Source organism: Ranitomeya imitator, chromosome 4 (genome assembly GCF_032444005.1).
Source record: "Ranitomeya imitator isolate aRanImi1 chromosome 4, aRanImi1.pri, whole genome shotgun sequence".
Taxonomy (NCBI): Eukaryota; Metazoa; Chordata; class Amphibia; order Anura; family Dendrobatidae; genus Ranitomeya; species Ranitomeya imitator.
Window position 1 is genome coordinate 631110680 of NC_091285.1, and position 25079 is coordinate 631135758.

General features: G+C 42.9%; 1 protein-coding gene across 27 annotated transcripts in view; it reads left to right on the plus strand.

The window, feature by feature from the left end:
- CAMK2B (calcium/calmodulin dependent protein kinase II beta) overlaps nt 1-25079 on the plus strand; it is a 212490-nt gene that overhangs the window by 36943 nt on the left and 150468 nt on the right. The gene's annotated exons all lie outside the window — the stretch shown is intronic.

Below are 25079 nucleotides of genomic sequence, written 5' to 3' on the forward strand. Positions count from 1 at the left end.
GCTGTAGATAAGCCTCTGATGCCGGTGGCCGAAGCTCATCTTCGATTTTTGGGGTGACAGGTTCCCTTTAAACTCCATCCACTTACACCGCATCTCACATTCTCCCCTCTGTGCTTCCTTGCTGCTATGCCCCGTGCTTCATGACATACAAAAAAAAATGGTTTTGTGACCACTTCTGTGTAGGTTCTTTGCAAAATTATGCAGGGGACCAGTGCACAAAGAATTGTTTTTGCACAAACCAAGTTTTTGCAGCGATTCTATGCAAAAATATTGAAAACGTACAATGTACAATATTGCACAAAAGGCTTGGGCAAGTGTGTAAGATTGTGAAGACCATAATACCACCCCCTCATAATCATGACCATAGAACCCAGCAATGAATAAAGAATACTCTCCTAAACAAGATAACCTTTTATTGAGTAGGAGTCGATCATAGCTTATATTTTTTATATATATATATTGTAAATATTCCTTAAAACAGCATATTGCTTAAAAACCTTTATTATTAACCTAAATCATGATGCCAGCCTCGGAACTCCCAGAGGGCGAATACGTCTTCAGATTGACCACTTGTAATCCTTTTTTCAAAACACACCATCCACCGGCTGTGACTTTGAATGGTGAAAACCTGACACAGAAACAAAAATCATAATCCACATATATTAAGAAAACAAACTTTTTTTTTAAAGGGTGAGAGGGAGGCAGGGGCAGACATACGATTGGTGCAACCTGTGCAGCCGCACAGGGGCCCAAGAGGTGGGAGGCCCATTTCTTCCTCCGAAACATGTGGTATTATGCATTATGAAGAGCTATTGGACTGCAAAGGGCCCATATATTGTTCCTGCACAGGAGCCTTTATCAGTGTCCGCCAGTGGGGGGAGGACTAACTCTATCACAGGCAGCTGGTGAAGAGGAGGAGCAAGAGGTTAGGAGCTATATAAAAGGCCCAGGCAGGAGCTCTATAAGCCATCCAGGCAGGGAACCAAGTACACTAAACTAGAGGAGGTGAGAAGGGGGATACCATAAAGGTACCGTCACATTAAGCGACGCTGCAGCGATCTAGACAACGATCCCGATCGCTGCAGCGTCGCTGTGTGGTCGCTGGAGAGCTGTCACACAGACAGCTCTCCAGCGACCAACGATGCCGGTCCCCTTGTAACCAGGGTAAACATCGGGTTACTAAGCGCAGGGCCGCGCTTAGTAACCCGATGTTTACCCTGGCTACCAGCGTAAACGTAAAAAAAAAAAAACACTACATACTTACATTCCGGTGTCTGTCCTCCGGCGCTGTGCTTTCCTGCACTGTCAGCGCCGGCCAGCCGTAAAGCACAGCGGTGACGTCACCGCTGTGCTTTACGGCTGGCCGGCGCTCACAGCCAGTGCAGGAAAGCACAGCGCCGGGGGACAGACACCGTAATGTAAGTATGTAGTGTTTTTTTTTTCTACGTTTATGCTGGTAACCAGGGTAAACATCGGGTTACAAAGCGAGGCCCTGCGCTTAGTAACCCGATGTTTACCCTGGTTACCAGTGAAGACATCGCTGAATCGGCGTCACATACGCCGATTCAGCGATGTCTGCGGGAGGTCCAGCGACGAAATAAAGTGCTGCGCCGACCAACGATGGCACAGCAGGATCCTGATCGCTGCTGCCTGTCAAACTGAACGATATCGCTAGCCAGGACGCTGCAACTTCATGGATCGCTAGCGATATCGTTCAGTGTGACGGTACCTTAAGGCCAGCATGTGATGCACTAACATGGTACAACAACTCCCAGGAGAATGAGAACAATTCCAGGACCTTTTTATTGCCATGACTAACTACGGTAATTCCCCCAAAAAACTAATACCCTCTAAGTACCTTCATAATCTTTGTCACCTTCCCTAATTAATTGGGCAACAGACAAAAATGTTGCAGAGTAAAAATGCTTTAAAAAAAACTGAAGGGTTAACAGTAGTGAACAGTTTTCTTTTATCAGTTAACAAAATGTAAAGTGCATAAACAAAGGAAAAATCTAAATCAAATTACAATTTTGGTGTAACCGCTTTTTGCCTTCAAAGCAGCATGCATTCTTCCAGTTACAGTTTCACTAAGGCTACGTTCACACATCAGGTTTTTTGCATCAGGCACAATCCGGCGAATGTTGGAAAAAACGGATCCGGCGCAGATTGTGAAAAACTGATGCGACGGATCCGTTTATTCGACGGATCCAACTAGCATATCCAGACAATTGGTTAAAAAAAAATTGGAGCATGCTCAGTTTAAAAAAATGGAATTCGGCGCCGCAATCCGTCATTTTCTGGATCCGGCACCTTCCGGCTCCAATAGGCTTCCATTTTAGCAAACAGCCGGAAGCAAGGTCATGTGGCGCAATCCAGCACTAATACAAGTCTATGGGGAAAAAAAAAATCGGATCCGGCGGCAACATTCGCCGGATCCGTTTTTTTTTAAATTAGCAGGATTGAGCCTGACGGCGAAAACCTGATGTGTGTGAAAGTAGCCTAAGTCAGGTATTTGTAGGATTATAGTCAAGTGTATGAGTAACCAATTACACCAATCAGGTGATAATAATCATGATTTACTCATGTAGTTTCAATCACAGTCATTAATTGAAGCATAACCAGGTGTGTAGTAGGTTTTAAACTTGTGAGGAACAGCCAAACTCTTCTACAAACGTGAGGAGGAGGAAGACAGTTTAATGTCCCAGGTCATAAACCATGGTAAGACTGAGCAATAAGACACAAGGTAGTTATACTGCATCAGCCAGGTCTCTCCTAGAATACAGTTGTGCTCAAACGTTTACATACCCCAGCAGAATTTTTGCTTTCTTGGCCTTTTTTCAGAGAATATGAATGATAACACCACAACTTATTCTCCACTTATGGTTAATGCTTGGTGAAGCCATTTATTGTCAAACTACTGTGTTTTCTCTTTTTAAAAGAATGACAGCCCGAAACATCCAAATGACCCTGATCAAAAGCTAACATACCCCATTTCATAATACCATGCATTGTCCCCTCTAACATCAATGATAGCTTGAAGTCTTTTGTGGTAGTTGTGGATGTGGTAAAGCTGCCCACTCTTCTTGGCAAAAAAGCCTCCAGTTCCTGTAAATTCCTGGGCTGCCTAGCATGAACTGCGCGCTTGAGATCACCAGAGTGGCTCAATGATATTGAGGTTAGGAGACTGAGATGGCCACTCCAGAACCTTCACTTTGTTCTGCTGTAGCCAATGACAAGTCAATTTGGCGTTATGTTTTGGATCGTTGTCATGTTAGAACATCAAAGTACTTCCCATGCGCTGCTTCCAGGCTGATGAGTGCAAATTTGCCTCCAGTATTTGCTGATAACGTGCTGCATTCATCTTTCCTTCAACGTTGACCAAGTTTCCTGTGCTTTTGTAGCTTACACATCCCCAAAACATCAGCGATCCACCTCCGTGATTTACAGTAGGAATGGTGTTCCTTTCATCATATGCCTTGTTGACCTCTCTCCAAATGTAACATTTATGGTTGTGTCCAAAAGGTTCAATTTTGCTCTCTTCACTCCAAATTACCTTGTTCCAGAAGTTTTAAGGTTTGTTTCTGTGCTGTTTTGCATACTGTAGGTGAGATACTTTGTGGCATTTGTGCAGTAATGGCTTTCTTCTGGTGACTCGACTATGCAGCCCATTTTTCTTCAAGTGCTTCTTTTTTGTACATCTAGAAACACCGCTAGTTTTCAGAGAGTCCTGTATTTCAGCTGATGTTATTTGTGAGTTTTTCTTTGCATCCCGAACAATTTTCCTGGCAGTTGTGGATGACATTTTTATTGGTCTACCTGACCGTGGTTTTGATTTTACAGAGCCCCTGATTTTCAATTTGTTTGAATGCTGCTGACTGGCATTATCAATTCCTTGGATATTTTTTTGTATCCCTTACCTGTTTTACACAGTTAAACTACCTTTTCCCGTAGATCTGTTTTCAATTCTTTTGCATTCCCAATGACTCACAATCCAAAAACGTCAGTGGCTGGATGAAAGATGCAAGAGTCTGTCTGGATCCCAGAAACTCACTCAGCTTTTATGCACACACACTGATTACAAGCAAAGAGGTCACAGGTGGGTATATTACCTTTAGTAGCCACTCAAACCCATTTGTGTCAACTTCTGTGCATGTTATCAGGCCAAAATTACCAGGGTATGTGAACTTTTGATCAGGGTCATTTAGATGTTTTGGGTTGTCATTATGATTTAAAAAAGAGAAAACACAGTAGTGACAATAAATGTCTTCACCCAACCACTGACCACGAGTGGAGAAAAAGTTTTTGTGTTATCATTCACATTCTCTGAAAAAAAGGCCAAAAAAGTAAACATTCTGCCAGAGAATGTAAACTTTTAACCACAACTGTACCTAGGAGAATGAATGCTGTTTTGAAGGTAAAAAAGTGGTCTCAGCAAATTTTGATATGATTTAGATTTCAGTTTTGTTCATTCACTTTGCATTTTGCTAACTTGATAAATATTAACTATTAACTTTTCTAATTTTGAGAGTATTTTTTGCATACCTTCCTAAAACTTTTGCATAGTTTTGTGGCTAAAATCTTTAGGGCGGTCATGAATGACTGCACAAACCGCCCATGTTATAATCTGCCGCTGTCAAGTACGTACCTATAAGCGGTACAGAAATAGTAGTTGGTCCAAGGCTTTGTTGCCTAAAATTCCTTTGCAGCATAACTTTACAACAGATCAAAACATTAGATAGCATTGTTCAAGACAACAGACAATCTGGAAATAGAGAGAAAATTGGATTTGCTGCGGAAATGGCAAAAATGGAAGAAAAATCGAGAACTGCTGATAACGGAAGTAATGAAAAATGTAGGAATCGTGGAATGAACCATCTCTCCAGGGAAGAGTTAAGGTGATAAGAGGAAGGTGAAAGAAGAGTCCCCGAAACCATCACAATGACTCTTATGAATAGACCCTGAACCTGTCATTACTAGAATGAAAACGTATGTATTCCGGTGATATTTTTGGCAATTGCTGATTAGGAATTTATGTGGTGGATTGGGATTATTAATGAGACTACCTTTGGGAAGCCGGGTACGATGAACTTACAATATAAAATGCTGACAACAGCTGCAATCTAAGTAAGTTGCCAACATCTGTTGGGTAAATCCTAATTGCATGGGTAGCGTATTGTCACCGTGCACATGCAGACACTGCACTTTATTATACAGGAGGACATTTATTACTAATTGGTTCACGGCTACATAGGCTATAGCGCACACCGTCAATTATTAGGTGCATTTTTTTATGTCCTAGAAAAATTAAGAAGTGTGATTGGTTGCTGGAACAGTCCCTCGTTCTGCCCAGATGGGTTTTCATGGGACACCGGATATTTATGACATGGATGAAGATGCTCCAGTTTTCATGAGCTCTGGTTTTTCATACAGATCAAGTTAGAGCTAATTTTGCATTTTACATACATAGGTTTATACCCTTCGCACACTACGGCTTTTAGAAGGCAACTAGAGACATGAAATTCTTCACCTTCATCCAACCATTATTGATCTATATGCAAGGTGATTACGGTGCTTATTAAATTAATTCAACCTCAATAAAAAAAGACTTTGCTTTAATCCCAATTACAGAGAGGAGGACATTTCAGCTGTCCCGAAGAGCCAACAAATAAAACTGCAATAAGACAATATTAAATGTTCTCACCTATCTGAATATAGCCCCTATAGCTCGTAGAGATGTGGGACCATGACGGTGTTCTCTAGTTATGTACATACAGTGGGTACGGAAAGTATTCATACCCCTTTAAATTTGTCACTCTTTGTTTCATTGCAACCATTTGGTAAATTCAAAAAAAGTTCATTTTTTTCTCATTAATGTACATTCTGACCCCTCCCATCTTGACTGAAACCCCCCCACAAATGACAATATATTGTGCAAATATACTAAAAAGGAAAAACTGAAATATCACATGGTCATAAGTATTCAGACCCTTTGCTCAGTACTGAGTAGAAGCCCCTTTTGAGCTAGCACAGCCATGAGTCTTCTTGTGAATGATGCACCAAGTTTTTCACACCTGGATTTGGTGATCCTCTGCCATTCTTCCTTGCAGATCCTCTCCAGTTCCGTCAGGTTGGATGGTGAACGTTGGTGAACAGCCATTTTCAGGTCTCTCCAGAGATGCTCAGTTGGGTTTAGGTCAGGGCTCTGGCTGGGCCAGTCAAGAATGGACACAGAGTTGTTTTGAAGCCACTACTTTGTTATTTTAGTTGTGTGCTTAGGGTCATTGTCTTGTTGGAAGGTGAACCTTCGGCCAAGTCTAAGGTCCAGAGCACTCTGGAAGAGGTTTTCATCCATGCATTCATGTGTCCTTCAATGACAACCAGTCATCCTATCCCTGCAGCTGAAAAACACCCCCATAGCATGATGCTGCCACCACTATGCTTCACTGTTGGGATTGTATTGGGCAGGTGATGAGCAGTGCCTGGTTTTCTCCACACATACCGCTTAGAATTATTTATCACCAAAAAGGTCTCTTTGTCTCATCAGATCAGAGAATCTTATTTCTCATACTCTGGGAGACCTTCATGTGTTTTTTTTAGCAAACTCTATGCTGGCTTTCATATGTCTTACACTGAGGAGAGGCTTCCGTCGGGCCACTCTCCCATAAAGGACCGACTGGAGGAGGGCTGCAATGATAGTTGACTTTGTGGAACTTTCTCCCATCTCTTTACTGCATCTCTGGAGCTCAGCCACAGTGATCTTGGGATTCTTCTTTACCTCTCTCACCAAGGCTCTTTTCCACGATTGCTCAGTTTGGCTGGATGGCCAGGTCTAGGAAGACTTCTGGTGGTCCCAAACTTCTTCCATTTAAGGATTATGGAGGCCACTGTGCTCTAAGGAACTTTAAGTACTGCAGAAATTCTGTTGTAACCTTGGCCAGATCTGTGCTTTGCCACAATTCTGTCTCTGAGCTCCTTGGCCAGTTCCTTTGACCTCATGATTCTCATTTGGTCTGACATGCACTGTGAGCTGTGAGGTCTTATATAGACAGGTGTGTGCCTTTCCAAATCAAGTCCTATCAGTTTAATTAAACACAGCTGGACTCCAATGAAGGAGTAGAACCATTTCAAGGAGGATCACAAGGAAATGGACAGCATACGACTTAAATATGAGTGTCTGAGCAAAGGGTCTGAATACTTATGAACATGTGATATTTCAGTTTTTATTTCTTATTAAATTTGAAAAACTTTCTACATTTCTGTTTTTTTTTCCAATCACGATGGGGTGCAGCGTGTACATTAATGAGAAAAAAATGAACTTTTTTAAATTTACCTAGTGGCTGCAATGAAACAAAGAGTGAAAAACTGAAAGGGTTCTGAATACTTTCCGTACCCACAGTACTATGTTAGCGTGTCCCCTTCCCAACAAGGCAATTTAGCATTTTTGCTCTTTTGTTTTGTCCTTTAAAGAGTCATAACTTTTTTACTTTTATATGAACATTGCTGTAGAAGGTCTTGTGTTTTGTACAGAACAAGTTGTACTTTTGAATTACACCATTCACTTTATTACATAATGTGAAAAAAATGGTAACTCAAATGTTGGAAAACAAACTCAATTCCCTCAATGTTTTATGGGTTTTGTCTTTACGGTGTACATTGTGCGGTAAAAATGACCTTGCAACATGATTTTTGAGACTGGTACAATTATGGAGATGCAAACTTGTATAGTCGTTTTTCTATACTGTATATATTGAACTCTAGATAAGCAGAGATACTGGCAGAAGCAATATATATGTCAGAAACAATATATACCATTAGATATTTAATATTACAGGAGTTGATAACATATGCATGCTAGGATTGGAATGGCAGACTATTCGGAATAAATCAGAAAACTCAAAAGAAAGCACCGAACATGAGGTCATAATTAAGTTCCTCACTTGTATAAGACATGTGTTTCAGATATAATCCTTCCTCAGGGTGTATAATCGTTTGTTACTCACTGACGAAGGATTATATCCGAAACGCGCGTCGGGGTGTGCACCATTTTTAACCTCTAATATTTTGCCTTTCAAAATGTAGTGATGCCTTGAGTGGAAAGCGGAATTAAAGAAGCACTCCACCTCCTCCAATCAATGTTTTTATCCTATTAATATATTGCACCCATCATATTATAGCACTGTGCACTTACAATTGCTCATTTTGCCTTCTACCCAGTTAATTCTTCTCTTTTCCATTAGATCTGTGACAACACGTGATTAAAAACAGACTAGCTGAATCCTTCTAGGCTCTTTGTAGAAACAGAAAGTCTCTTTTCCCTGCATGAGTTATCATTAGAACTACAATTCTGCATCATTGCAAGGGCCCTGGCAGGGGGGAGGAGTGGAGCAGCTGGGTCAGGAGTTGAAGAGGAGGTGGAGCTGGGCTGCCAGGGATTTTGCAATGAATTGTAGATCTAGTGATGACTCATGCAATTAAATGATACTTCCTGTTTCTACGCAGAGCTTAGAAAGATTCAGATAGTCTGTTGTTAATCACGTGATGTCATAGACCTAATGGAGAAGAGAAGAATTATCTGAGTAGAAAAGCAAAATGACCAATGGTAAGTACACAGTGCTATATAATATATATTAAGAGGCAAAAAACTTTGATAGGAGGAGTTCTTCTTTAATGTGTTGATGTGATGAGTTTAAGTATGTTATATCAGTAATATAGTGGATTTTAGGTATATACACAAGCGCCAGTGCCTGAGCCCTAAATAGTATCTGTATGAGGGCTCCTGGATATATTGCTTAGGAAAGGGGCATTGAGTTGTGATTAATCATTAGACGTTTATGGGTGGAGAGTAGGAAGGTGGTTGAAGAATGAATAATTTACCGTGATGAAAAGAAGCTCAACATGCGGCATCATCAGTCACTGCTTCATTCTGGATGCAGCATTGAGAGATTAATATTTTACAGTCGGTATTATTGGTACAAACACCATTATTTTGGGGCTGTAAAATGGAATAAATATAGTAACTTCAGAGATCTTCCGTTATCAAGGTGAGGTGGCACCTGACCCACTTTACATCGTGGTGTCTCTATAACAACATCAACATTTTACAGCTAGAAGGCCTGCTATATGCCATAGCATATCATGGGTAGCACATTTGCCACCTTTACCAATGGAGTCCTAGATTCATATCCTCCCTATATTTCTTTGTGTTTTCTCTATATACTTCATTCTTCTATCATACTCCATAAACCAATGATGTAGCTTTGGGTGCTTTTCTACCAGGACTGCGGCACCAACAAAGCAATTTGCTTTGGCTAGGGTAACTCCACACAGGGTTAGGGCAGCAAATTCAATCTTTGCTTCAGATGAAGGAAAAACTTAGCAAATTAGGAAGTTAGATTTAGGTTAGTACCTCTCACCCTACGAAAAAAATCCATGTATTAGGCTCACCTAATCCTCCAAGCCCAAGGTCCAGGTGAGCACACGGTCCATGGATTTCAGTGCAGAAGGCAGGTGAGGCAAGCGGGAGAGAGATAACAGAGGGACTGGAGACCACCCACAGGTGGGCAGGGGACTGAGCGATTGGAAGCCGCAGGCAGCCAGGAGACGTCTTGGAGACCGCAGACAGATATCATAGATACTGAAGGCCACAGACAGACAGAAATAAGGATCACTAAATTCTTAATACCAGGACACAGGTGTGTGTGAAGTGCCTTAAGCCCCTGGTTGATGCTCACATGGGGTCACACCGAGCCATCTGTAAAGCCTGACGTGGAGCACAACATAATCTAGAGGACCAAGGTGAGGGAAGCAAAACCCTGATCAAAGACAAATGCGTAACACCCAGTTTGCTGACAGGCATATACGTATTTGTAATTTAGCACTGTAATCATGAGTTTGCCCTGCTGGTGGGTACCTGGTTATGCAAAATGAGTCTATTGCCTAAATGGCAAGTTTGCTTATTAGAGATGAGCAGACTGATTTGCAGTAACCAGGTCCAGCAGTCATGTAAGTATTCCATAGCCAGATGAGAGGCCTGCAAACCTCCTCCTACCTGCTAGCAGAGTAAAAAGATTAAGCAAAACTGTGTATATCAGAAAGCGCACTGTAGCAATATAGCATAGCCCAGCGACATAGTAGTGCTGAGTATGTCTAGAGGCCCAGTAGTGTAGATCCTCAGATAGAGTAGAGCTCCCAGCATTATAGGAGAGCTGGGTAAGTGAGGAGGCATTAGCAGAGCTGGCGCAGCAAAGCAATTCATGGTAGCGGCCTAAACGTCAACTACCTGAATACTCAAGAGGCATCCAGCTGCCTGAGCCACCCTATAAGGCCAGGAAGTGTGATGTCACTGGAGCCCATTGGTTTACTGTGATAACCCAACATGCAGAACAGAGGGAGCCAGTAGCAGCAGGAGGGAGATGGGGAGCCTAGCGTTAGAAACAGTAGAGGTGTATCAGGTACATGGTTGGTGTGCACCCTGTTACAGATTTTGCAATAAGTCCAATTAGCTTCAAGAATACAAAAAAATATAGTGATATATTGACAATTCAGGATTTATAGTATGCCCACAAACTGTTCTGAATGAAGAATAGGATATTTAAGTATAGCTAGGTTTTTTCTGTCTCCTTTAAGCCTATTAGATAAATGAAAGAATGTGGTATCGATGGGTCCCAGATTCTAACAAATATTATTATGTCAGGATGGAGCCCCTGGGCCCCTTTGCAGACAATGTCATTGCTATTGCTTTTGCTGCACCATTGCCGCCTACTCATATTTTTTTTATTACCTTCTTAATTAATTAGATCTTGCATGCTTCTTTTAAAATCCTGCTTGTTACAACATAATTTATGTCATCATCAGTGAGTCGTGGCAGTAGCAGAGCATCCTACCTGTCTTCATTTCATGTGTCTTGTTTGCACTTCCTTCAATGATTTTATCAAGGTGGTAAAATGAAGCCCAAACAGGGTTATTCAATAAGGTGAAGGGAGAGTTCAATAGTTTCTCTTCAGTCTTGGCGGAAAGCATACTTTGGCAATAATTAGCAATAAAGAAGAAACCGTGGAGTTACAGTCCAAAAACCAAGTTTTATTCAACAATAGTGGGCAACCATAGCCAGAACAGTATACAAAAATCCTAATTTAATTAAACACAACATATACCTGAAAAGGAGAGTAGAAGGTAGCAATAGATGGAAATACACACCACGTAGGTATTCCTGGCACCAATTGAGTATTAATAAAGTGCATAGTGCCATATAATAATTGGGAAAAGGATCAAATGGTATACTGGTACCCCTATAAATCTATACTTCACGGCTAAGTATACATATGAGTAGCCCTGCGCATAGGCTACGTGACCACTACATCCGGTCATTCATCATGAGCCAAAAAGAAGTAAAAAAGGAAGAAACCATATAAAGTTACTAATGAACCTTACCCAAGGTTTGGTGGCCAGGATAACCCACGTGGTGGCCCCAACGCGCGTTTCGCGTCAGCTTCGTCATTAGTAACTTTATATGGTGTCTTCCTTTTTTACTTCTTTTTGGCTCATGATGAATGACCGGATGTAGTGGTCACGTAGCCTATGCGCAGGGCTACTCATATGTATACTTAGCCGTGAAGTATAGATTTATAGGGGTACCAGTATACCATTTGATCCTTTTCCCAATTATTATATGGCACTATGCACTTTATTAATACTCAATTGGTGCCAGGAATACCTACGTGGTGTGTATTTCCATCTATTGCTACCTTCTACTCTCCTTTTCAGGTATATGTTGTGTTTAATTAAATTAGGATTTTTGTATACTGTTCTGGCTATGGTTGCCCACTATTGTTGAATAAAACTTGGTTTTTGGACTGTAACTCCACGGTTTCTTCTTTATTGCTATTGATAGGAGTGTCCATCTATACTAACGGTATCAAACCTCCCCCTGGGTAGCTCCCCCACTTGGGATGTGAGCATGGTGGAGGTTTTGGGTACGGTATCTTCATCTGTTTTTTTTTGTTGCTATTTGGCAATAATTAGTCTAGGGATTAGGAGTAATTGGCATTGGTATTACCTATTTTAGGGTTCGTATACACTGGCTGATCCGTGGCCTCAAACGACTACAGATTGGTTACATAAAAGTCGATGTGTGGCATCCGTTTATCACCGCGTTCAGACAGGCATACGGTGTATCCAATGCGTTAAAAATAGAGTTGGTGCAAATTGTTTTAGACACCCCGTTCCATTGGTCCATGATTGCTAGTTGGAAGCGACACAGCCACGTCTTATCCTACGGCTTCTGCGGTTCATTTTTTGAATAGCTGGCCTAGTGTGACATCACATGTTTATCATACCATAATGATGACGTTGCGGCAGGTCTTTAATCAAAAGAAGAGTACCAACTAAGAGGCGGTAATCCTGCTTCCATTCAGCAGCCACAGACCACTGTCATGACCTGATGGAATAGGATGTGTCAATAGATTGGCACAAACTCTAGTACAGAATGATCACTAAAAGATCGTTCTATGCTCACAGGCCATCACAAAGGCTGTTTACACAGGATAATGTGCTGCCAAAAACAATTTTAAGAATTCTTAAAAATCATTCCATCCAATGAACGAACGTTTAGCTCGTTCATCGGGTGATCCGTGGCTTGGCTACATTGCCCAACTACTGAGAAACCAGCGATTCAAAGAACAATTTGTTAGGGTTGGCGGAACGCACCGAATATATTTATTAGATGGGATTGGTGCGTTTGCAAACCCGGGATCCACCGTGCAGGAAAGAACCTGCTGCTAAGTAAATGGCGGCACTATATGGCGGTATGAACCAGCTCTGTTAGCTTCACAGAGCAGCCGAGAAAGCAAGGCTCTGTGCCCTGTTAGACTTTCACAGAGGCACAGGCTAACTACCCAAATGAGAGCAGTCAGTGGTCATGCATGCACACAAAACTCCTCGCCGGAGGTGCCAGCATTCTAGGGGCTTAAGCTTTAGTCACACTAAACGACTTACCAACGATCACGACCAGCGATACGACCTGGCCGTGATCGTTGGTAAGTCGTTGTGTGGTCGCTGGGGAGCTGTCACACAGACAGCTCTCTCCAGCAACCAACGATCAGGGGAACGACTTCGGCATCGTTGAAACTGTCTTCAACGATGCCGAAGTCCCCCTGCAGCACCCGGGTAACCAGGGTAAACATCGGGTTACTAAGTGCAGGGCCGCGCTTAGTAACCCGATATTTACCCTGGTTACCATTATAAAAGTAAAAAAAACAAAAAAACACTACATACTCACATTCTGATGTCTGTCACGTCCCCCGCCGGTGTCCACAGGGTCTGCGTCACCGCTGTGCTCTGCTTTACGGCCGGCGCTGACACAGTGCAGGGAAGCTCTGGGCCGGAGTGCGTGCATTAGCAGCGCTCCTGCCGAAAGCAGTTTTAACCCTGTGGACGCCGGGGGACGTGACAGACATCGGAATGTGAGTATGTACTGTTTTTTTTTTTTTACTTTTACAATGGTAACCAGGGTAAATATCGGGTTACTAAGCGCGGCCCTGCGCTTAGTAACCCGATATTTACCCTGGTTACAAGTGAACACATCATTGGATCGGCATCACACACGCCGATACAGCGATGACAGTGGGTGATCAGCGACCAAAACATGGTCCTGATCATTCCCCAACGACCAACGATCTCCCAGCAGGGGCCTGATCGTTGGTCGCTGTCACACATAACGAGATCGTTAGCGGGATCGTTGCTACGTCACCAAAAGCGTGACGATGCAACGATATCGTTAACGATATCGTTATGTGTGACTCCAGCTTTATTTCAGCCAGGTCCCTGAATACACGTAAACACAATCTCCTCGCCGGAGGTGCCAGCATTCTAGGGGCTTATTTCAGCCGGGTCCCTGAACACATACAAACACATGACCACACTGGCGCAAAGCACATAACTTAAGAAGATACTAGCGCATGGCCATGCGGCCATGCGAGCCTTAAATAGTTGCAGCACGTACAGGACCTTCCTAGAAGGACCAATGAGAGGCTGCTACAGAGCTTGCGCACCTACAGGACCTTCCTAGAAGGACCAATAGATTTGACTGCAGTACCTGAGCATGTGACCCTTGATCTCCACTGAGAGATCTTACCGTGGGCATGCTCAGTGTGTGCAAAGCAGGACTTAGTCCCAGAAAAGCCTGCTCACCGCAGATCAGTGCAGGGTACAATAGCAGAGCCTGGAGAGGCAGCAGTAACCCTTTGCCCAGTATCAGTCTCAGTGAGACGCTGGGACCGACATCTCCGCTGAGCAGGCTCCACTGCGGCCGATGCAGAATGGGAGACCGCAGCAGAGACGGATCGAGATTCCCCCTGTGCAGCAGAGGAAACTCGACTCCTAACACAATTGTTCCTAATAATTGTCCATTATGAATGCACCGTAACTGGCCATATGCTAATATTTATAGAGATTTGCCCATCAGCTTAACCACAGCATGGTGGCCCAATGTTGACTAAAGGTCCATCAGCTAGACTACAGCATGATGGCCCAAGGTTGACTAAAGGTCTATCAGCTAGACCACAGCATGGTGGCCCAAGATTGACTAAAGGTCCAACAGCTAGACCACAGCACGGTGGCCCAAATTTGACTAATGGTCCATCAGCTAGACCACAGCATGGTGACCCAAGGTTGACTAAAGGTCCATCAGCTAGACCACAGCATGGTGGCACAAAGTTGATAAAAGGTCCATAAGCTAGACCACAGTATGGTGGCCCAAGGTTGACTAAATGTATATCAGCTAGACCACAGCATGGTGGCTCAAGGTTGATTAAAGGTCCATCAGCTAGACCACAACATGGTGGCCCAAGGTTGACTAAAGGTCCATCAGCTAGACCACAGCATGGTGGCCCAAGGTTGACTAAAGGTCCATCGGCTAGACAACAGCATGATGGCCCAAGGTTGACTAAAGGTCCATAAGCTAGACACAGCATGGTGGCCAAAGGTTGACTAAAAGTCCATACGAGATGCTTTTCTTTTTTTTATTTGCGATTTCTGTAATTTTTTAATTTGTAGAAAGCTCCACATACACTAAGATGATAAATAATGATTGATACCGATGTTCCTCCCACCTGAAATGGTACCTCGGAGGCAGCGCTAATATGTGAAGAATGTCAGATTCATAAAGAATATGGAACATATCGTTGACTTAGGGATAAGTCTTGATGGGCAAATATACCGTTAGTGCAACATGGGCAACATCACAGGGGCCCAAAAAGTAAGGGGGCCTCATTCATCTCCAAAGCTAGTAGAATTGTGCATTATGATGAGCTCTTGGGCTGCAAAGGGCCCAAATACTGTTCTTTTACAGGGGCCCTCTTCTGTCTGTGTTCGCTGGGCATGTCATAGAATATTTGTACTGAATAGGTAACAGTTCATTATGGTTTTCATTGCTTGGCTTTAAATTACTTCTCACAAAGTATTTTTCTATTGTAACATTTTCAAGTTTTGGTCGATGGAGCCGGGTGTGATGCCTTGTTTTTTGCGTCCTGAAACAACAATTTTATTGATAACATTTTAGGGTTTATAATGCTTTGATTGCCCCTTATTCTATTTTGTTGCAATGTTGTAGCTGTTGAAAAAAAGTACCGTAATTCTGGCGTTTTGATTTTCTTCTCTCATTAAGTAATTTACCGGTTGGGTTAATAAATTTTATACCAAATTATATACCAAATTTGTGCATTTTTTATTTCTTTATTTTTAATGGGGAAAAGAGGAGTGATTCAAGCTTTTACTTTTTTTATGGTTTTCATATTTTTTTAAAAAAAAAATGTCACTTTCTACTGTATTTATTAGTCCCCTTAGGGGTCTTGAACCTGCGATCATCCTATTGCTTGTACTATACAGATCAATATTACAGTATTATTCTGTATAGCGAAAATCACAGTCTCCTATGAATGCGTGCTGCAGGCTGGTTTTCTAGGAGTGCCATCATGACAAGCATGGAGATCATCAGCCGACCCCTGGCAGTCATGGCAACCCATTGGCGCTCAACTATCACATTATGGGAACGGCGGTGGGTGCATAGAAAGATTCACCCCCTGTCGTCGCTCAGTACATGACGCTGTTAGACACTGACAGCGGCATTTACCGCCTACACTTCACCAACACCGTTAGAGGCTGATGATGGCTGAATATCACAGCTATCATCTGCTGGGAAAAATTCAGACTCGGATTACAAGCCCGCATCAAAGTCAGCGAGCCGGTATATGATGTACCTGTACGTCATATGTCAGTGAGGGGTTAAAGAGGACCTGTCACCAGGATAAAGGTGTCCAGTTTTTGTTCTTATTTTATTCCACAGCTCCACTGTGTAATCTGTTTTTTTTTTTTGTTATTTTAAAGCTGCCATATGATGCCAGAGATATGAACTTTTTTAGTGCCAGTTTTTTTTATGGTCTTTATAATGATTTGTGGCTCTCTGGATCCTCTGGGGTGTGTCTTGAGGCTACTCTGCCTTTTTGCCCTGTGAGCCCCACCCCCTTAGTAAAGACCATCAAAATTAGCACTGCATAAAAAGGCCCATATCTCTAGAACCATATGGCCAATTTAAAAAAAAAAACTAGGAGCAGCAGGAATATAACAGCAATAACAGGACAATTTTGACCTGTTGCATGGTCCTCTTTAAAAGAGTCCATGAGTTCACAAAGGGTGGCGGTCTAGCTCCTCGACCACCAATTTTAGAGCCTATTTCTATATACCATTTATTTAATGTATATCAGGACCTCAGATTATATTAGTACAAGATAAAACAGAGCAATATACCTTTCTCATACTATCCTAGTCTTGTCTGGGAGCAATGCTGTGAGCATCCCTTTATCCCATACCCCACCTGTGCATTATTCAGATGGTGCGAGGCACAGATGGTGGAATGTACGGGCAGCTTCCCACACGCTGGGAGGAGAGCTGCACCACAGCCAAATGTAGGGTGGAGGTTGGGAACATTTTGCTTCTGTTAGGTGGTCTGGATGAATTCTGCTCACGGGAAATGAATGCAGGTTCACTGGAGAAGAAGGAATTGAGGTGTGGGGGGATTAGGTGCCCTGATTGGTGATTACCATGATAATCACATAGAGTAAGGGACGCTAATTCACCTAACATTAGGATTCTACGAGATGTAGGAAAGGTCCATAGAAATATATGTAAGAGTGGATAGATGCTACCAGGCCAGCGTGGGTCACATCTGGATGAGTGGTGGCAGCGGCTGTGTATTCTAGGTCAGTACAGGAATAGCAGAGGATGGCACTGTGATACAGTACAAATGTGAGATCGAATCTATGGTTAAAAATATTTCTCCTGCTGGCGCGTGCCCTGCTGACTGTGATGCTGGTAACCATGGATACCACTCTGTCGCATCTATTCCCCCCACCTTAGCCGATTCCTACAGCACCCCCCCCCCCCCCCCCCTCCTCTTTACATCCCCCACTTCGTCGTAGATCTGGGAAATCAGCCTGTGTACTGGATTTAACCCATCCTTGCAAAAAGAAAAATGTAAAAAAAAGAAAAGAAAAAAGGAATTAATGCAAAGCTTGCATGTTCTAACATTAGTGTGAATGAGGCCTCATTTATAAAGAACCGAACATATGTGATAGCTGGAGCAGGAGACCTTCACATCAATGCATATTTCTGATTTGTTTTATTTTGTCTTTTTCAAAGGGTAAATTATGGTAGACTTTTCGTAAGTCCAAAAAGTATACCATCTTAATCCAAGGCATGGACTATGCTCTTGTGGAGCCCTCCAATGAGACTTCAAAAATACATCTTTATTCCAGTTACAGGAATAGAGGATAAAACCTTCATTATTGAATGTTGAGTAAAAACATGTTGAGTAAAAACATGTTGCAACAACGTAAAAATGAGGTGCAAATCCTACGCGTTTCGAGTGGTCAACCCAATCTTAATCTTGGCGTTCAGTGTTCACACTGTGTGCCATGATTAAGAGCGGATTAACTACTCGAAAAGTGTAAGCTCTGTACCTCAATTTATCATGTTACTCTGTTACAACAAGCTTTTACTCAACACTCAATAAAGTTGATTTTAGGCTTTATCCATGTGGCTGGACTGAAGATGTGTGGCACCCCAGGAGTCTGGTTGCCACAGTGGCATTGCCTCCCTTACAGGGGATGATGTCATGCCTGGAAGCAAGAAGGGATCCCTTTGGCAGGTAATACAGTCCACATGCAACAATTTGCTGACACCAGACCAGAAGGGGGAGTTCTAAACCCGGTTTCAGGGGATCTTCCTTATAAGTTCTAGCCTGGAGGTGGGCTTAGTTAGTGTAGTCTGAGAGAATGAAGGAAGAAGAGTCAAGAAGTGAGGAAACATTTCAAAAACCTGACCGGCACATCCAAACATAGACTAAGTGTGAACAGGTGCTGAACCTAGAGTCGCCAACTCGTATATAGTCAAGTAAATAAGGCAGCACACTGCAGCGCTAAAACATGTAAACTTGAAAACACGAAATTTGAACTGCATTACTGCACTAGAAATATGAAAAATGAGAGCGTTTAGCGCATAAAAATGGCCAATTTTATGTGTACCTGGTAGCCCCTTTACGGCATCTCTCTTATACCAGGTCCTAAACTTGCCTTACCTCGCTGAGAATAAACGTCTCCATCTGAATGGGTACATGTGAAACCTCTTCCTAGACTAAAATTCTCTCTCTCTGTGGAGGGGTATTGGACCTGCTGTAATTAAAACACCTGAAGCTAGGAGGCGGAGTGCACGATCAGAAGGCTAAAGAATACATTTCAAAAATCTGACCAGCACATCCAAACATAGACTAAGTGTGAACAGGTGCTGAACCTAGAGTCGCCAAGAAGTGAGGAAAGCCTGGGAGTGGAGCTGCGACTGAGCACACCTCAGTAAGGAGCGCCAAGACCGGACATCGGAGGCCGTGGTTGTGTGGCAACTGCAGGCCCCACAGCCAAATCCGGAGTACAGGAGATTGCAGGTCTCCCGGCTCCAGCTGACACCCGAAGGCACAGCCGCATACCAGAGCCCGGAGTCATCACGAGGGAGTGCACCTGGAACAGACTCAAGCTGCCTGCCATGTGGGTAGTGTTTCACTAAGTGGACAGACTGAGAGAGGGACTTGAGGAGAGCTAAAAGTACCAAGCACCAGAGAATGGCGTAGTAGGAAGGCTTCCAACCCCACCTGGCTAGGTGGATCCCCATTGCTTCCAGGCTGCCCAGACCTCCAAGATCACCTGTCACCAGTGCCCCTGTGTCCTCCAATCATTCCTGTACCTCAACATCCACAACCCCTCATAGACTGCTCTGGTAGCCCTGGGGCACCGCTCCACCTGTGGGGAGTCAAACCATCTCAGCTGCAACACCACCGGCCCCAGCGGACCCCTGAAGCAGCATTGGCCATCTCTAGCCGAATACCACAGGTGGCGTCACGAATAATCCCCTTTTTCTATATAAACTTTATTCCTTTCCATCATTCATCCCCTTTAATTGCACGCCCAGGGCCATGGACCAGGTCACTGCTGCCATGACTGCCCCTTTAAGAGCTGTGCGACCGATGCAGAGAACCCCACGGCCCTAGCGGGAGTCGCAGATGCACTTTAAGACCTCACGTAAGACAACATATGTGATTTCTCTATTTTCTGATGGACATATTAATTTTTTTAACCCATTGAAATCAGTAGTAAAAAAAGAGCCAAAATGTTTTACACCTTGAATACCACATGTTCTAAAACCACATGTAAATCGGAATTCCTAAAATTCCATGTTTTAACAAGAAGGCAGCAGCAAAACTGACAATAAACTGGTCAGAAGTCAATTCTGAAGAATTAGCAGCTTCATGGCTTTCAAAGCTTGAAGTGTTTAAAAGAAGTAACAAAAGACTAAATAAGTGCACAGCAAAAACACAGTGTTTTTACATTGCTGTGCATTATGTTCAATAATTTGGCTATTTATAGTGCTTTTTCAGGTGGGTTACAGGCGGAATCCACCTGGAAAAAACATTGTGTGCACATTCCATTAGGCTAGGGTCATACACATGGGTTACATTGTAGAGCTGGGTTCAACTGAAATATTCTTTTTTCCATAGATCTGGCAAACAATATTTAGAATGTGTTCAGATGTTGAGGATTTGATGCAGATTACAGCATCCAATTCTGTGTTGATGACAATCCACATCCTATGCATCAGGTTTTCACCACCCTGACTACAGGCTACAAAAAATTTCCATCAGAGTTTGGTCCGTGTGTCAGTTTTTACCATCACAGTTTGGTCCGTGTGTCAACTTTAACCATCAGATTTTGGTCCATGTGTCTGTTTTGACCATCAGAGTTTGGTCCGTTTGTCAGTTTTGGCCATCAGAGTTTGGTCCGTATGTCAGTTTTTACCATCAGAGTGCGGTCCGTGTGTCAGTTTTTACCATCAGAGTGTGGTCCGTGTGTCAGTTTTTACCATCAGGGTGGGGTTTGTGTGTCACTTTTTACCATCAGAGTTTGGTCTGTGTGTCAGTTTTGACCATCAGAGTTTGGTCCGTTTGTCAGTTTTGGCCATCAGAGTTTGGTCCGTATGTTAGTTTTTACAATCAGAGTGTGGTCCGTGTGTCAGTTTTTACCATCAGAGTGTGGTCCGTGTGTCAGTTTTTACCATCAGGCCGGGATCACACATGCGAGAAACACGTCGGTGTCTCGCATGTGAAATCCAAGCTCTGACGCCGGCACTTGGGAGCGGAGTGTGCGGCTCCATGTGTTCCTATGCGGCCGCACGCTCCACTCTGGAGTGCCGGCGCCAGAGCTAGGATTTCACATGCGAGACACGGACGTGTTTCTCGCATGTGTGATCCCGGCCTCAGAGTGTGGTCCGTGTGTCAGTTTTTACCATCAGGGTGTGGTTTGTGTGTCACTTTTTACCATCAGAGTTTGGTCTGTGTGTCAGTTTTGACCATCAGAGTTTGGTCCGTGTGTCACTTTTTGCCATCAGTGTGGTCTGTGTGTCAGTTTTTACCATCAGAGTTTGGTCCGTGTGTCACTTTTTACCATCAGAGTTTGGTCCGTATGTCAGTTTTTACCATCAGAGTGTGATCCGTGTGTCAGTTTTTACCATCAGAGTGTGGTTCGTGTGTCACTTTATACCATCAGAGTGTGGTCCGTGTGTCAGTATTTACCATCAGAGTGTGGTTTGTGTGTCACTTTTTACCATCAGAGTTTGGTCCGTGTGTCAGCTTTTACCATCAGAGTTTGGTCCGTATGTCAGTTTTTACCATCAGAGTTTGGTCCGTATGTTAGTTTTTACCATAAGAGTTTGGCCCGTGTGTCAGTTTTAACCATCAGAGTTTTGTCCGTGTGTCAGTTTTTACCATCAGAGTTTTGTCCGTGTGTCAGTTTTTACCATCAGAGTTTTGTCCGTGTGCCAGTTTTTACCATCAGAGTTTTGTCCGTGTGTCACTTTTTACCATCGGAGTTGGGTCCATGTGTCTGCTTTTGCCATCAGAGTGTGGTCCATGTGTCACTTTTGACCATCAGATTTTGGTCCGTGTGTCAGCTTTTACCATCAGAGTGTGGTCCGTGTGTCAGTTTTTACCATCAGAGTTTGGTCTTTGTGTCAGTTTTAGCTTCAGAGTTTGGTCTGTGTGTCAGTTTTTACCATCGGAGTTTGGTCCGTGTGTCAGTTTTGACCATCGGAGTTTGGTCCATGTGTCTGTTTTTACCATCAGAGTGTGGTCCCTGTGTCAGTTTTTACCATCAGAGTTTTGTCCGTGTGTCAGTTTTTAGCATCAGAGTGTGGTCCGTGTGTCAGTTTTTACCATCATAGTGTGGTCCGTGTGTCACTTTGAACCATCAGAGTTCGGTCTGTGTGTCAGTTTTTAGCATTTGAGTTTGGTCAGATTTTCAGCAGGTTTTTCTCCGATAAAAAAGAAGAAACATCCATGAAAAACATACCGAACACAGATGGCATCCAAGCACCGTCCAATTTTTTTTTCATGGACCCACAAACTTGCATCTCAGAGTTTTATCCGAGACTTGGATCAAAATCGGGCATGTCTTCACCCTTTACTTGTACCGAGGAAAAAATTGAACATGTTAACTTCCCCATAGACTGTTATAGGTACGAGTGTTATCAGTGAAAACGGAATGAGCCATAATTCTTACCTATTAGCCCAAATGGGGCCAGTCCATATGCGCAACTGTGGCAGCTCATACTACCCATCCATTGCAATGTTAGCCTTCTGCGGCAGATTATATGGCAAAGTACGCCGGATACCCAAAGTGCAAATTTGCCACATGTGAGCATACCCAAATCGAAGGTATTAGTTTGTGTTTAGACCTACAGTACCTATAAAACATCATTTCAATCAATAGTTTATTATTAGATGCTGAATCTCCTGCCATGTATTATCTTGGAGTTAACACATAGATGGGTTGTATTCCCCAAGTGAAGGATGCACCAAATAGACGATATCCTTCTACCTCTACCTGGTTAACAGATGTTTTCGCTCTACCTGGCAGGAAATGGATTAAAGCCCAGAGGATCTTCATTTAATTTGCAGAAAACTGGATCAGAAATAGATATTTAATTTCTAGTTGCCGGAAAGCAAGATAACAGGATAGATGTGTCTTTACACACAGAACGTGGGGGTTCCAAGAACATAAACCCTATTAATACTCAACATGTAGTAGGAGTACGATTCAAGGGTCGCCTGGAATAGGAAGGGTTGAAATAATGTTCTAGTTTGTATGAAAGAACCCAATGATCCTGTCTTATCTGTGATGAAGGTTTATTGATTATATAAAGGTATAAGGATAAAATATAAGGCCCTTTCATAATAATAATAACAACGAAAATATTATAATTATTATTATTAGCATTATTATGAAAATGTCTTGTATGTTATTCATGTATCTTTATATAGTCTATTTATTATTATTATTATTATTATTAGCCTAAGTTTACATTTATCAGTCTTGACATGGATGCAGTGCCATTATGGCCACAAGACCTTGACTGACAGCGGCTCTAATGGCTTGAAATATAGATGATTCCCGTAGTACATTAGTCTGAATCTGGCCTTTATTTACATGTGCAGAGGATGTCTTACCAAGCACCTACTTGATAAATTATAGATTAGTTTGTCAGAAATGCCAGATGTCTCCTTTTTTTAGATTAAGTTCCCACAATGAGTTTCTGATGTTGTGTTTTTTTCGCTGTGCATTTAATGAGCAAAACCCACAGGTAAAAAACACATATGCATTTTAGTATGTTTCCGCGTTGTAATTTTTGTTAAGCCCAAGTAGGGGTTATTAGACATTTTTCACTAGGGGCGTGTACTTCTGCCTCCTGTATGACATTGACCAATCATAAGCAGGCAGCAACATAGAAGTGTGTAAGGCTCTGTGATTATGTCATCAGGCTCACATGACCTGAGTCCAAGGTCCTGGAAGCCAGAGTGTGCAGCCTAAATAGCAACTGAAGGTATATTACACAGCACAGAAGATCTGGAAATACTAACTGGAGTTAATGTCTCCACACTTCTGTGCTGTGTAACATATCTTCAGTGTTTATTTAGGCTGCACACTCCGGCTTGCAGGACCTGTGGACTGAGGCCATGTGACTCTGATGACATCATCACAGATCCTTCTGCACTTCTATATTGCTGCCTGCTTATGATTGGTCAGTGTCATAATAGGAGGCAAAAGTACACACCCCCAGTGAAAATTATCTGATAACACCCACTTGGACTTAACTATAGTTAACTCATTAGGTACCAAATAAGTTTATTGCTAATATCGCCGCAATGGAGAGGAGACATAATAACAAAAACTTTTAATCCGCTCTGCCGCCACTATTTTCAGTTCAATATGAAAATTTTGTTCAAAGACCCCTTGAGTTCCCTGAGTAATATAAGAAAAACTTATCCTCACCTCTTGCACCAGTGCAGTTATGGCAATGTCGGCACTGAGTGTCTCGGTGCTGATGTGATATTGTTATGTCACAATAAGTGTCTGCTCAGATGGAATATTGATGAGCAGCAGCTGATCACTGATTGGCTGCAGCACTCACGGGACATAATTTTATGTGAGTGCCGGGTCTTCCAGCCCTGACATCACTGGTACTGCGCTGATGTGTGAGAAGTGTTTAATCATTTCTTATGTCACCCAGGGCGACTCTGGCATTTAGACGTCCAATTATTTATTTTTAATTCCAAACCACGTCCATTAAGACTTTTTTTTTTTATAAAGCTGCAGCTAATTCTTTATGCAAAAGACCACACTTTTGGTGTATGTGTTCTCCCAGTGCACAACAGACCCACAGTAATCAATGGCTCAAGTCACTAATAATTTGTCACAGTCCGCGTAGAACAAAAATTGCAGTATTAGGCAATGCTCTGCAGTCGAGTCAGATTGGCTGAGTTGGACCAAATGATAGACACAGGCACATTGTGTACAGGCGCATGGAGCTTCCTTCCATTGAAAACACATCTGCTTTATCTGGATGGAAAATGACCAACTATTGGTATGCCTAAAAGAGGTTTTGTATCTGCTGTCTGAGCTTTAGACTTGATGCAAGATGTCCACAGGGGTAGTGAAGGACGACAGACACTAGAGGTCCCAGCGCAACGCATTTGTTCTTTTTTCCCTCCTTATCCAATCTTATGGCTGGCACCAAAATTTCCACTTCTAACCGTTCTAAGCTGTTAATTTTTGTTCTTTAATGTGTTTTCCATATCTTGCCTAAAAGTCAAGTGGGAGCAAAGTTACAGCTAACAGGAACCATTTTCCAGGACGGACAAAGCACCATGCAAGGAAGATGCAGCACCGCATCTCTATCTATTTTTTCTTTGAATGCCCAAGACCATGCTCTGTATACCCGAGTGCGCTGAGAAAGTGACTAAATGGTGCAACAAAAAAGTGCATTAGGATGCAGCCAATCATAACCCTCTCCAAAAGGAGAAAGGTCCCCAATAACGTTCCCCATCCCTCCGAGTCAGAAGGCCACAGCGAGGGTCAGAGACTAGTAGCCTCCCATAGCTGAAGCCATGGGAGACCCAATATTGCTCCCAGCATCTGCCTGCGTTCCTA